Genomic DNA, 13,687 nt, shown 5'->3' with positions numbered 1-13,687 from the left:
AAAATTGAAGTTGGCACCCGCTGTCTTCAGTGCTTATGCTAGGAGAGGTCCTGAGTTTGCCTCAAGAAGGTGGCACTTCCACCACTATTCAGGGAAAAAAAAAAAATGAAAAGCTTGAATCTTACTCTTAGTATGGAGGATATCATCTTTGCTTTTTTCTAAAAAATGGGAAGGATTTGAAATTGTCTCACAAACAAAAGACAATAAAGGACTTGCACATTGGACTTGTAAGCCTGTTACTCGTGTGATCCACTATTTTTCACATTTTATCGAAAGATTAATTATAGTGCTTGCATCCTTTGGAAAGTTTTTGATGTCTCTCTATCCTTCATAAGTTTAGCTGTCTTTTGGTCATCTGATAAATGTTTAGAACTTTAAATAACTCTAGCCTGATCTATGATAGCAATTTACCTCCTTATAACTTTACCATGTTTTAAATTCCATAGATGTTCATGATCAAGATTTTTGCCTTTTAATAGCATGCATTTCAATCTATGAAAGCTAAACCCCATGCCATACATTGTAAGCAAAATAATGCTTGTAATTCTTAATTTAGAAAGATGCCATAGCACATTTGAAAGGTTAATGAAAAGGTGGCATAAATTTATATAGAATTCATTAAATCCTATTAAATCCAGATAACATTATGGAACCTATTAAATCCAGATAACATTATGGCTTAGTCTATTATTTGTGAATTGCAATGGCTTGGCAGATTCACATGTCGGTGGTTGGATCAAGTTGTGAGAATGGTGCTCTTGATAATGGTTAGGATATGGGCATTCATCATTTTATCTTTGATCAAGTCACATCCCTAATTGACGTTCCATTTGGTCTTAGTTGAGCAGATTGAATTTTGATTTCATAAATCTCAATAGTTTTGGTCCAAGTTTCCATCATAAATGGTAAAATAGTGAAAAAAAAAACAAGCAAGCCACTATCAAAGAGCTTCAATCATTGAAATTCCTAAAGTTTATGTTTTATTTTCTAGGAAAAACTGTTGATGTTGAATTTCTCATTTTGTCTTCTTTTAACTTTGAAAAGGAAAGAAAAAGAAACACATGACCAAATTGACACGAATTAACCAATCAATATGAACAATGATCTAGTGGCCCCAAAATGATAAGAAATTTGGCTTAGATCAGTTCGTTTCAGCTTAAATTGGCTGAAACTCATTATGAATGTTAAGTTTCGGCAATTAGCTTTGGCTTAGTTCTGCTGAGATTGATCAATTTCAGCTATATGTCATCCAATTAATTACAAGATTCAAGCTCAGATCCACATACCAAAACTCATAATCTTGTAAATCTGCTCCAGGAAAGGAGGTGGCTCAAAATATACTTCTTCGAAACTGCTTCTCTTTCCTCAAAAATTTCAAAGTTCCCTTAAGGTTTGCCCTCTCGAGACTGGACCACGTACCAGTACCATCCAATTACATTGTTGGTATGTTGTACACTACAAGACAGCAAGATATACGAAATGTTGGTACAATCAAGATTTTATGTCCTGACGAAATGGGGGGCATCTTGATCGTCCTGTCCCATTCTTATGAGAAAATGGGATCGAAACGAGCTCAGAACTTTGAAATCCATCCTTGGAGAGAAAAAGAAAGAGGAAAGAAGGAACTGAAGGAAAGATAAAGAAAAGGAAAAAATGAAAGGAAAGAAGAAGAAAAATGAAAAAAAGAAAGGAAGGAAGAAGAAAAAGAAAGAAAAAGAAAAGACAAGAAAGGAAAGTAGAGAAAGGAAAGAAAAGAAGGAAGAAAGAAAAAAAGAAAAAAAAGAAAGAAAGAAAAGAAGGAAGAAAGATGGAGGATATCTACTGAAATACATGATTGGGACCGCTGTGATGACGGAATGGGACAGTAGGATGTCTTGTTCTATGGAAAAATCAGGGCATCTTTGTCCCACGGGATTTAAAACCTTGGATACGATATGAGATCTTAAAGCCATTCTTTTTTTTTTTTGGTACGGTATCGACTGGTATGGCAAACTTTGCTCCTTGTAGTTGTTTGGGAGGGAGTGGTAACCTCTCATATTTTGTTGGAATTAAAAGCCCAACCGCTTCCAGTGCTATTAGGAATTGCAAAAAGTTTTATGCAAAGTATGCTATCTCGGTACTAAACACCATACCAATGCCACCCTGTTACTGTGTTGATACTTCTAGTATAACGACTAGTTCAATATACTAAGTGTCGGTATGCTTTCCGTATGATGTATTGGTTTCGGTCCCAATATGGTATAGTACCCCTTTTTGGTGTTGATACCTAGACTGCCTTGTTCGGTACGATACAGCATACCTTGGGTCTATGTTTAATACTTTGAGAATTCTTCTTGAAGGCTACGGTTTAGTCTACATGAATCAATGGTACCCCTTGGTAATTCATCATTTCCAGTACAAGAATAAGGAAATTCAGTTTTTTCTCATACTTACACTTTTGAATAAAATTAATACATTTTTAAATATCATTGTTTTCTTAACTTTCTTGTTTTATTTCTTTGCTGATGAAATACATTAAAGTAATCTCAAAGAAATTTTGAAAAAGATTTCTTTGCTATATGTCTAATATTTAGGTAGATAAACGTCTACCTATTGGTTGTGTTTGCAAATAATATATGGTAGATAATGTTTAGCCTTAGAAAGCTTTAAAAATTACTTAAGGTATGTTACCATACAAGTCACAACCCCTTCTTTTAACTCAAAAAGGTTAAAGAAACAACCTAGAATTGACATAGCAGACCCAAATATACTTGAAATAATGAGGAAATCAAAAAATGATCCCCAGTGACACTAACCAAGTGATCACTTAGTTTACCCTCTATTACCAATTTGGGTCTAATAGTTAATACCATCCAAACTAAAGGAAACTAGTGTCATCATGAAAGTTTACACAGGTGCCTGGTGGATGGTATCAACTAATGTTTGAGGCAAACTAGTTGATACCATCCAAACATAAGCTTCCATTGTGCCAAATGTTCACAGCATGACACTTCAAAGTGGATGTTAGCTGGATAATGTCATGTCTTACCATGTCCAAGTGTCCCAAAGCGCTGACACTTCCACAAACCTTAAAAATGGAGTGTCTATGTAACATTACTAAAACTAGCTAAAACCTGAAACTGATGGTCAATTCTAGCTTGATCAACTTATCTGTTCTAGCCAAAAAAATAAAACCTTGAAAATAGTTTTTTTTAATTAAGCATTACACCTCCGTTAAAGACCTCTCTAGTCGTCTTAATCTGCTTAGCTTTCTACACTGGTCATCCATGGTTTGGCTCCAAGATAAACTACAAGCTAAAAATAGATGTTAACATCCAAGCAGAACAAACCGTTATAGCCATATACTACAGAGCCAACAACTCTTAGTGAACATTCAACTAGGTGAAAAACTGAAAGTCAAGCATATATTTACCATGAAAGCCATACAAGCGAGTTGCCCATTCCCACTTGCATTTATTAAATGTTTTACATATAACTATCTGAAAAGCCAATCCTCTTATAATAATTATAAGCTGAATGCTTCTATGTTTTCTGAAATATAATACTTTAAAAGGCAACTCATGCAGCTCCCTTAGCATTCAAGTTCCTTGGGTCCTAGGCATCCTCCACATGTGAATGACTTCTTAATAGGTGCCTAAGCTGCCAAGCTGGCTGAATTTGGATTATCAAATCAGACAATATCAGGTCAAGTTAAGGTGTTAGTTGCTGGGATGGTCAGGTTTACAACCATCATAGGCCTTTCTTGTTGGTGTCCCAACACCCATATAGCTATATGGTTTTGTTTAGTTTTGGTTAGGTGTTTATCATTTTGCTGAGTTGCTTGTTAAATTAATTTGAATTGTTATGCATGTTCTTTTAGATGATAGATGATAATACACTAAAATATGTTATCAAATAGATCTACAATTGTTTCACTGATGTTCCTTACTTTTCTTGACCTTTTGATTATTTATGGCATTCTAGTTACTATATGATCTTACAATATTTTTCTATCTATTAAAACATGTCATTTAGGTCCATCTGTAAGCTCTTTTGCTTGAGTATTATGTGGTCTCCTAGCTGCTTACAATCTACAGAAACCTTTTAAACATTGATACAGACATCCTGTGGACTTTGACAGAACCATGTATTGCAGAAAGAGCATGACAAAGACCAACATATGCATGCACATACTTGAATTAGTCCCAGTGGTGTCTTATTTCATTGAATTTGCTTGTTAGGAAGAATGACATAGTTGAAATAGGTCTGGAAGTGCATCAATTAAATTAGGTGTGAGTCATGCTAACCTTTACTCATCTTCTAGTATCAAGGCCAACATGACCTAAACCAGATGACCTGAACCACTATATAATCAACTGGGCTAACTCAAACCTAGCTAGTTGACAAAGTATGGATAGAGATACTTTACATATATGAATGTGAGTCGGATGCAAAAAGCTATATTCATATTTATTTTAAATGGATGTGGATAGAAAGTGGATACTAGAAGTATGGATATAAGTTAAATAATTAAACTTCATGTCCATAGAATCAAAGATATTATTAAGTGGATGATATCAAGTTAATAGCATGTTAATGTGGTTATTTATTTTCCTTAAAATCATGCATGCTATATAAAACTAAATAGGGTTATAAATGGAATTGGATGTTCGGATACGGATTGGATTGTTGTCTATCTATATCCATATCCATTTTTCTTTGATAGATATGGATATTAATCTGGATATTAGTTGGATGCTCAAATTTCTATCCATATTTGGATAGATTCGGATATGAAAATGGGTCCGGATTGATATTATCTGATCCACTATCACCCCTAACGGTGGAGATCGATATTTTGGCTAGGGTTAGGTATTTTCTATGTAATCATCTAAAAGAAAGATAATATAAATAATGTGACATAGAATTAAGCTAGAATACTTCTTAAGCTTTTGGAATCCACATGTCGATCTGCAATTTTTCTAAATTGCTTAGAAATTATTCTCTTTTTTTTTGCAAGTCTGTTACCTTTGTATCGAGAGTGCACAAAATGAATGGTGGCAATGTAGCTAGTGAGCAAAGATATACCATTGACTTGTTGATCTTGGTCAACATATTTTTTGAAACATTTACAAGTTAAAATTTGGTTGATTTGGATATTTTAGACCACAAATCAAATTGAAACATAATATTATATTGAAAAATTGCATATTTTGAGTCCATTGGATGCTCGCGTAAAGGACCTTATAAGTGCAAGAATTTTTAGTTTCTAGCCAATTTAGATCTAAATCATGATCAATAGTTTGGATTTTTATTCTGCGAGGTATATCATTGATTTTCATTAGGAAGTATTTGGAGCCAAATCTTTAGAAGTCATTCTAGCTTTACTTGTATAACATATGTTTAGATATTAATAGATTCAAGTTATATAGGATTCTGATTAAATTGGCCAATTAGCTCTCCAACAAATTTGAAACAATTTGTCAATAGGTAAGTTTTGCTAGTTTTACACTTTGACTCGTGTATCCTGTTAGTCAGTTTAGGTAGATCTGGCTTGTGTTGGATAAACGTGTTTCAGTCTAATACTCCAGCCTTAATTGGAGATTGTACACCAAGGCATGGTGCTTTCGTCTATGTTACCCAGACACTCCACTTTTTAGTAGTCTAGAAGTGCCAAACCTTCCACATTGAAGTCTCTTGTTGATGTTAGAACAACGTTTCTTGAAACTCAGCACTTAAAAAGTGTCATGTTGGGGACTCCTTGTTTTAAACACTGGACATTTCAAGCAAAATGTCCTTATATTTCTGATATAAAGTTATCAAAATTATATGGACATGTTAAGCAATATATCATTATATTTTTTAATACAATATTATTGTAATTATATGAACATTTCAAGTGAAATGTTATTATATTTTGAATATAAAGATATTATGGTTAATTATCATTTTAAGTAGCTCAACACATCTCAAATGATTCTACAAAATAAAGGAGGAAACCTGCAACCTCATGGCTATTCCATTAATTTATTGTTAAATATGCATCAAAAGAAGCAAGCACACTATATACATAGACACACCCTACATATGTAATATATAATATGATGCATATATGTGCTGTGTCCCTGTGCTGAGATTTTTGGATGTTGCCATGTTCAATGGCTGAGGATCCTAGGAAGACCTTTTGGGTATGTTAACTCTATTTGTTTCCGACTCTGGCCCTTACACATATCAATAATTGTAACTGATCTTGCTTGATACTTTACTACCATGTTTTTCTGTATTTGCTTTTTCTAGTTATCCATTCTAGCATTTTCCTTTTGTTATGCAATTATATCTTCTTTACTGAAGTCATAATCTTAACCAGTATAATGATTTGTGGTCTGACAGATTGGTGATTCGCTACAAATGGAGATCTGGGTTCATATGCTTGTTGGCTGCAAGGCATTCAAATAGTAGATTGCAGTGGATCATTGTTTGTCAGGGACTGTGGAATTTCTAATTATTAGTTCTTCTCTTCGATGTGGATAAGGTGCATCTCTTGTTCCCAATGGCAATATCCGCTCAGATTTGCCTATTCTAAAGCATTCAAACTTGTAATGCCTGTAGAGTGAGAAAAGTTAATTCTTTCTTATCCAAGGGTATGGCCTAGTGATATGCGGTGTCCACATATATTTCATCAATTAACTAGATGACTGTATTAATCTCATTTAAACACCATCCAAATATGCAGGGAATTGAGAGATGCACTGATAAAAGTTAGAGATCTCCAGCACAAACTTTAGCAGCTGTACAGATTTTAGGACAATTCTTAGTAAGTGTAGCCAGTACTACGGCACAAGCGTGACTTAATCTGACAAAAACTGTTGACCAGCTACCTATAATGGTTAACTTGCCCAATTTGGTACGAGGCAGTCAGTTTTGCAGGAACTAATATGGCTGCTCAATTGAGAAAATCGTGCACGTAAATTTGCAGAGGATGAGGTGCTGTTTTATGTAGAGATTCTTTACCTATTTTGTACTTCTTGTACATAAATCAACTTGCAACTTTTTGTGTTTCTTATCAGTCTCCACGGCCAGAAATTCAATTGTCAGAACATCCCTTGTACCAAAATGGTCAAAGTACCTGTACATGTGAATCTTTTGATAAAGTTCTGTTTAGATTTGAGCTTGGACTACGAGGACATGTAAGCAAATTAGATCCCGGAATATTGCAATCAGTTGCTGAAGTTCCAGTAAAATCTTTGGCTGAAAATCATCCTATGTAGTTAAATGTTTAATGATAATCAGCAGGTAACATGTCTGGGCATCCTATCACCTAATGATCAGGATGGTGCACCAAGCTCTCATTATTTAGATGAGAAGTGATTGTATAACCACCTAATTCCAATATGTTGATGTTAAAGGGTGGGATTTGGAGCCAAAGTTTACTGAAATTATTCCAATGGTTACTATCTATAACGCATGCAGGGGGATGCAATTTAGTTCCGAATGAGTGCAAGCAGTAGCAGAGTCAGAGAGCTGCATGTGGAGGATAAGAATGCATCACTGTAGAGATCGATATGTCAATAGTACCTGTGGATATTGTTGCCAACACCGTTAGCATCCATCAAAAAACCAAAAAGAATATGATTTTTGGTCCATATATAGCATTTGCACCGCACAGGACCGTGGATTTTTAGTTGACAAGAAAATAATGCGGCAAGATGCAGCACATTCACTACCGTCATCACCCTGTTGGCTCGTGTCGGTGATTTAATCATAAATCTTGCTCTGCTGCTGCTGCTTACGACAAAGACTCCTGGATGATATTTCTTGCCTGCCAAATCCACCCACATAAGCTCTTGGTTGGTTGCATATCGGTCCAGTTCACAGGCTCTTGATTTGAGCCCAATACATGGTCCACAGGGGATCCAGGGCAGGTGCATGTCATGGTAAAACCTGTCCTGAACCCGACCCTTTGCCCTATCAACCTTTTACTTTAGTAGCTCAGCACATCAGAACAGTTGAGCGTGTGACAAGTAAGATGCCATGATTCTTAGTTCGTATTTTTAGTCGATTACTTTTCTCAATTGAAGGAACATTTGATTTTTTTCCAAAGGAACAATATTGTTATTTATTATGTTTCCATTACTGTTGAAAAATTTTAGTTTGTGATGTCCTATGTCTTTAGACTATTATTTTGTTCAATGTTATGTGAAGCACTAAGATTTATTTTTATATGCCTTTTTATTGATTTGATTTATATACCAAAAAAAAAAAAAAATGTAGGCTTACAGGACCTAATCCATCCACCCTATCCAGTCTAATTTTATCTGCCTTGAGGCAAATATAGATAATGGCCTGCCCGACTCAAACCCGATTATTGCCATGACCCCTCGTCGGTTCACCAGTCCAGTCTGTCGGCAGCAATGGTAATGGCGGTCCCCCACTGTGCATGGGTTGCTGAAGATTGGGCCAGAATCAAGCATCTGGCATTCTTGGACGTGATTGGAATCTTGGCTCCTCTTCTATCCTCAGATTTGACATTCCTGAACTTCATGTTATGCATGGTCTTCAAAATTTGGCCTCTCTTTCTATAGCCTTGGAAATTAGAAGCAATCTGAAACGACCTGTAATTTGAGAAAGGATAGTCTGAAGATACTTCAAATTTGGTAGTTTTGCAGCAATATACCAGGTAATTCAGTCTCTAGAATACGGTGCATGTGACCCTTTGACTGCACCAAATTTCTATATGCAGCTATGATATACGGTCGTACTACACTACATATCGTGTACTGAGAAAGGCAATCCACTTAGCATGGAGCAAGGGCTGCTTAGCATTGTGTAATTGCGCTAAACATTCTAGGGCTTTGCAGATGTAGCCTATACGTATAACGTTAATGAATTTAGTGGCTGTATGAATAAATCGAGTTTAAGCTAATGATTAAGTTTGATCCGGCTTTCATTTGCGAGTGATATATGTATTAATAATGTTTGACGTCCGTTGCTACTAGTATTAGATAATATATGGTAAGCAGTGATTATTAGTTGTAATCTTTAGTGATATTGTTTATATATATATATATAAAGATATTACTACCATTATTATTGGTATAATTGTATTTAATATATTTCATTTATTTTTGAATAGTTAATAAATAATAACCTTGTATGCATATGTGGCTGGCGAATCTTTTATACGTTATGGGTCCCTTGACCATCCACATACGCGTACCATACCCTTATGCTAGAAGCGGTACTTTGCAAGGTGTATCTTGGAACTAAGCTGATAGTAAAGGACTTTTCTATTGTTAGAAGCTTGAATGGAGAAATAGGCTTATCAGCAGGAACCATCAAATTCATGGGCATGGCGCAGCCAGGTGAACATATCCACCGGCCCTTTTTCTCTTCGTGTCACTGCTTGGAGCCATCGATGCATGAGTGAACGGCTACAAATTGACACGGGGGAAGATGTCCTACGGAACACAGTTAACACAGGCAAGGATGCAGTTACACCAACGCAATATCTCCTTCGACGCAAAAGAAACCTGTTCATCTTTCTTTCTCCTTTTTCTCATTAGAGCATATACTATCTTTTTTTCTTTTTTTCATTAGAGCATATACTTAACACTAACTCGATTCCATGTTTTGTTCTATTGATGTTAAACTTCAACGCGGTGCTCATGGAACGGTCATGATTCGGCTTATTGTCTAATACTAAAAAGCCGAGATAGGGCATGTGGTGCGGACATCAGAGCCATCAAAAATCGGCAACATGATTTAAGGCCATACTTGGATTTGTCCACGTCACCTTTGGAGCCACCACTCTCCACATGCCAAGAGAAAAAATATGCATGCCAGCATGTGCCGTGCTCATGCCAAGTTGTGTCAAGCATCAAGCACCCACATGGAGTTCCATTTCTTCCTTAGAATTCCTTAAGAGTTCTTGGCTACTTACTTATTTTGTTGAAGGCTGATTTCTTTCCTATGGTAGATTATAATGCTTTACTTTTTTAAGGAGGGTTGATTTCTTCCTTGTAAAGATAAGAGATTCCTAAACAAACAGGACCCTTAGAGTCTTATATAAATCCTTGTATCTTTCATTAAAAAAATAATGAATGATTTTACAAACTCCACAAATACTTGTGTCAATCGCTCTGAGAGGGAGAGGGTGTGAGACCCAAAATCGCCCCACAAGGGGAGGGTGTGAGGCTCACTTTCTATCCTATTCCTTCTACTTAAGATTCAGTGTTCCTGCGACTCTGATCGACTCCACCATTTACCCATGCAAACCTATTCCGTCAAGAGAAGATCTGTCTCCTCCAGAATTTTTATCTGTCGTGCGAGAGAAAGAGTGATTTCTTATTCTACAGATCATATGCTGTCAAGGACCTTCGTTCCTTAACAGTTGATCTTTGATTTTTTTTTAATCCGATGTTGGTAAAGACCTAGTTCTTTATCGATGTATCTATTTGGTTAAAAGATTAAGAGTCCTAATCAGAGTAGTTTCTTAACCACCACGATCCGGATTCTTATCATCTTCTTGGATTTTCTCACGGGTTTAATGTTTTATTTTCTCTCGTTTTAGTCTTATTTTTTTTTTTGCATTTACTCATGAGCATGTTTAATTTCTGCTATCTGTTTATGAAATTTTCTATTGCTAATTGTTTACTGATCTCTCGAATGGTATTCATCTGTATCATTTAGATTGATCTCGCTTTAGTCTCGTATCAATCAATCACGCCTCCTGAGCAGAGTATAGGCAACTATACTGTCTGTCCTGGGAATAATAAGCCCCTGGCTGGACGTGATTTGTTGTTGATGAACAGAAGAGAGCTTGATCATTAGGATCGATTTTTTTTTCTCTCTTCTTTAGTGTTGTCCCGCATCAATTTGGTATCAGAGCCGGTTGATTAGGCCTTTAGTTTAAATTCAACAATTTAAATTTTCGCAAGTTAAATTTTCGCACTCTAAATTTCATACTTTACTTTCAAGCATTTTAATTTTTATTGCACCTTATTTTTGCATCTTAGAGTTGCATGACCACTAGATCAGGTATCTGGTACCAACATCCTACTTCCCCACCCAACACCAATATGGATCCCAATATAGCAGCCATCATTAATGCTCTGACTGAAAAGTTTGATGACATGAAAAATTTTATGAAAGCCATGGATGAGAGAATAGTGGTATTAGAAGAAGCTAGACAGAAACAACCTGAACCTGAGTCTCCCCGACTACCTATAGGACAAAGAGGTAGGAATCTAGAACTTGATCGACCTATAGGGGCACGCCCGCACCATAACCAGTTCGATCAAGATGAGCATATTCTTAGGAATGTGAAAGTCGAAGCCCTAAGTTTTGATGGTTGTCTAGATCCAAGAGAGTACCTAGAATGGGAATTAGGTATGGACCACTATTTTGGATGGTACGAAATGTCTGAAGCAAGGAGAGTTAGGTTTGCTAGGATGAAATTGGTAAGGCAAGCCCGACTATATTGGGAAAGTGTTGAGCATCTTCTCAATCAGAGAAGACAAGATCCGATAGAAACCTGGGATGAGATGAAAGAAAAACTCAGAGAGAAGTATCTCCCCACCTCTTACCAACAAAGATTTTTAGATCAATGGCAGAGGCTTACTCAAGGGAATAGATCAGTCACCGAGTATATCACGAGATTTGATGAATACCTCATGAGATGTGGAGTAGCCAAAGATAGAGTTGTTACCTTATCTAGATTTAGAGCTGGATTACGAGAGGATATTCAGCGTGAGCTCTTTCTGCGAGAGGTAACCACGTTGGAACAAGCTTATCAACTTGCCTTAGATTTTGAAAGATTTTCTAGATATTCGACTCTCCGTCGTTCTGAACCCAATCGAGTAACCCCTTCTGGATCGAGACCTAATATTAATCAAACTCCTAGTAACGGACAAATCCTATTGGGAGAAAAGAAGATAAAGAAAAAGGAGCTATAGGAGAGTTATCAAAAGGAAGTAGTTCTCGATCTCATTGCTTCAAGTGCCATGGTTACGGTCACTTTGCTGCACAATGCCCCAACCGATCATTATTCGTAAAAGAATTAGAAGGAGAAACTCTAGAAAATATTTAGGAGGAAGTTTATGAAGCTGATCCAGATTTAGCCGAGCAATTTGAGAGTACTAAGGACATCCCAGGTTATGCCACACCTGAGTCAGACCTTAGGCTTGGAGTCGTTAGGTATGTCCTAGCCCAAACTAAGAAAAGTGAAGACTGGCGTAGGACCTCTATTTTCCATACCTTCATAAAATTTGGCGATAAAATTTGTAAGGTGATCATTGATAGCGATAGCTGTATCAATGCTCCACCGACACGGTTAAGCGATTAGGATTAACTCCTGTAGATCATCCCAGTCCATACCGTGTGTCTTGGATTGATTCCTTTTCTATTCCCATCAAATTTAGATGCCGTGTGCCCATCCAGCTTCATTCCTATCAGGATCATGTGTGGTGCGATGTCTTACCCATAGAAGTCGGAAGTATCATATTAGGTCGGCCTTGGCTATTCGACAATGATTTACGATTTATGGCCGTACCAACTCCTGTAGCTTTACTCATCGGGGTAAGAAGATCACGATTAATCCTTCCCCACCTAAGGCTACTAATAGAAAGATAGGCGATTGACCAAAAAAAAATCTTAAGAAGAAAAGCCTCAATCTGATAGGTGCTAAAGAATTAGAGACGACCATGAGTGAAGGATCATCAGTTTGGATGCTTGTTGCTAGAGAAGTTCGTGAGGATTCTAAGATGGATTATCCTAAGGAAGTAGCTAGCCTTCTTACTGAGTTTCATGATATCTTTCCTGAGGATCTTCCAGATTACTTACCGCCTATGAGAAACATTTAACATGCCATTGATTTAGTTCTTGGATCTACCCTACCCAACTTGCCCCACTATAGGTTGAACCTTAATGAGCATGCCGAGCTACAAAGACAAGTTGGAGAGCTGATAAAAAAAAGATTTGTGAGGGAGAGTTTGAGTCCTTGCGCGGTTCCTGCACTACTGACTCCAAAAAAGGATGGTACATGGAGGATGTGCATAGATAGCCGTGCCATTAACAAGATTACCATTAAGTATCATTTTCCCATCCCTAGGTTAGATGACATGTTAGATATGATGGCCGGATCCACTATCTTTTTTAAGATCGATCTTAAGAGTGGTTACCATCAAGTAAGGATTAGATCGGGAGATGAGTGGAAAACTGCTTTCAAAAGAAAAAATGGTTTATATGAGTGGATGGTGATGTCATTTGGATTATCTATTACCCCTAGTACCTTCATGAGGTTGATGATCCAACTACTACGATCATTTATAGGAGTATTTGTAGTCGTATATTTTGATAACATTTTGATCTATAGTCGAACTAGGGAAGACCATTTAGATCACCTCCAAAGAGTGTGTCAAGTTCTTAAAACAGAAAGCTTGTATGCTAATCCTAAGAAGTATGCTTTTATAACAGACCATATCATCTTTTTAGGTTTTGTTGTTACCCCCAATGGTGTATCTGCTGATCCTGAAAAGATTAGAGTAATAATTGAGTGGCCGGTGCCCAAGAGTGTGCATGACATGCGGAGTTTTTATGGATTAGTAACTTTTTATCGTAGGTTCATAAAAGGGTTTAGCACCATAGTCGCTCCCATCACTGACTGCATTAGAAAGAAAAATTTTGAATGGACTAGGGCAGCCAATAGAGC

At 36.7% G+C, this 13,687-nt stretch overlaps 1 protein-coding gene across 1 annotated transcript in view; it reads left to right on the top strand.

Moving 5' to 3' along the window:
- LOC105033396 (uncharacterized) overlaps positions 1–7,234 on the top strand; it is a 55,592-nt gene extending 48,358 nt beyond the window's left edge. The window contains 2 exon segments of the mRNA XM_010908168.3: positions 6,370–6,511; positions 6,713–7,234. The gene's annotated coding sequence lies outside the window, so the exon portion shown is untranslated.
- The last annotated feature ends 6,453 nt before the right edge of the window (positions 7,235–13,687 follow it).

The sequence above is a fragment of the Elaeis guineensis genome, unplaced genomic scaffold (genome assembly GCF_000442705.2).
Source record: "Elaeis guineensis isolate ETL-2024a unplaced genomic scaffold, EG11 Super_Scaffold_31900, whole genome shotgun sequence".
NCBI lineage: Eukaryota > Viridiplantae > Streptophyta > Magnoliopsida > Arecales > Arecaceae > Elaeis > Elaeis guineensis.
The sequence above is the reverse complement of the archived record's forward strand: the minus strand, read 5'-3'. Positions and strand labels throughout refer to the sequence as shown.